At 47.0% G+C, this 1,726-nt stretch overlaps 1 pseudogene; it reads right to left on the reverse strand.

The window, feature by feature from the left end:
- Window positions 1–318: 318 nt before the first annotated feature.
- LOC132224181 (ferritin light chain-like) lies at window positions 319–846 on the reverse strand (annotated as a pseudogene).
- Window positions 847–1,726: the final 880 nt, after the last annotated feature.

Consider the following 1,726-nt stretch of genomic DNA (forward strand, 5'->3'; position numbering starts at 1 on the left):
CAGCTGCTCCTCTAAATCACTATGGGAATAAGTGACTGGCAACAAAAATGCAAACTAAGTTGGTTAATGTTTCATAAAAGCCATCTGTAAGAAGACTAGCTCAAGCCCTACTTTATTATTTATTTATTTATTTATTTATTTATTTATTTATTTATTTTGCTGCAAGAGGCTTTATTGTTTCATCTTGTCCAATGCATGGAAGAGGGCTTCAGGGTGGTTAAAAGAGTGGCTAGTAGTTTTAGGGAGAGACTTAGGTAAAAGCCAGACACCAGGGGCATGCAGAGGGGCCTCTGAAAGGCCTCTAGGCTTCAAAGTCTCCTAGTCCTGCTTGAGAGTGAGCCTTTTGAAGAGATACTTTCCTAGCCCAGCCTGGGGGCTGGCCAGCCTGCCGATGTTAGTAAAGTGTTCACCCATTTTCTTGATGAATTAAACCTCCTCATCCAGGAAGTGGTTCTCCAGGAAGGCACAGAGATTGAGGGTCTGCATAGGTAGAAACCACAGCATGGAGCTCCAAAAGGGCCTGGTTCAGGTTCCTCTCCAAGGCCAAGGCAACTTCCATGGTCTCCTGAGTGTTGCCTGCCTCATCTTGGAAAGGCTTCAGCACCTCTTGAAAGAGAGTGAAGCCACTGCGCTGGTTTTGCAACTTTAGGAGATGCTTGCACCCTCAAGATTCTTCTCCGCCAACTCATGGAAGAAGTGGCCCACGTCTTGGGGAGCCACATCATCAGGGTCAAAATAACAGCTCAGAGAGAGGTAGGTGTAGGAGGCCTGCAGATGCAGGTTGGTCAGGTGGTTGACCACAGCCTCCACCTTGGTGGAATAATTCTGACGAATTTGGGAGCTCATGGCTGTTTGGCAAAAAGGAGCTAAGGTAGGAAAATACTGGTATGTTGTCTGGTCTCAGAGGTGGTTCTGAAAGTGGTGACTCGATAGAACACTGGAGAGTGGCCAGAGGCTAGAAGAAGGGGCATCTCAGGGTCTGTTCTGTCCAAATACTGTTAAAGCAAGAGAGAGATACAGGACTGCCAAGGGCACTATCAAGCCCTACTTTATTTATTTATTTATTTATTTATTTATTTATTTATTTATTTATTAAAGATTACATATGTCTCCTTTTTACCCAATTGACAACCCCCCTGGCCACTCCCACTCACCAAGACAAGCCCCCACTGCCCCAGTGTCCATGCCCATTGGTTATGCTAATATGCATGCATACAAGTCCTTCGGTTGGTCTTTTACCCTCCCCGCCCCCCTGCCTTCTCTCTGAGGTTGATGGTCTGTTCAGTGTTTCTTTGTCTCTGGATCTATTTTTGTTCATCAGTTTATGTTGTTCATTATATCCCATACTAAAGGCCCAGTGCATAGATTCATGCACCGGTGGGGTCCTTCGGCCTGGCCTTAGGGATAGTGCTGAAATTGGCTCTCCAATATCCCCTGAGGGGTCCCAGATTGTGAAAGGGCACCGTCCAGGCCGAGGGACCCCATTGATGCACAAAAACCAGGCCTCTGACATCCCCAGATGGGTCCAGGGTGCGGGTGAAGCAGATTCAGGTCCGACAGTGCCCTAGCAGCAACCTAACCCAAAGCTGTTTCCATGAGGAATCGGGCTCCCTCCTCTACTGGTTGGAGCATCAGCCCCTGGTGGTCATTGTGCATCATAGTTACTGGGTGAATGGTTGAATGGTCAGATGGTCGCTTAGGCTATTATATATATATAGATATGAGT

This window comes from Myotis daubentonii, chromosome X, assembly GCF_963259705.1.
Source record: "Myotis daubentonii chromosome X, mMyoDau2.1, whole genome shotgun sequence".
Classification (NCBI taxonomy): Eukaryota; Metazoa; Chordata; class Mammalia; order Chiroptera; family Vespertilionidae; genus Myotis; species Myotis daubentonii.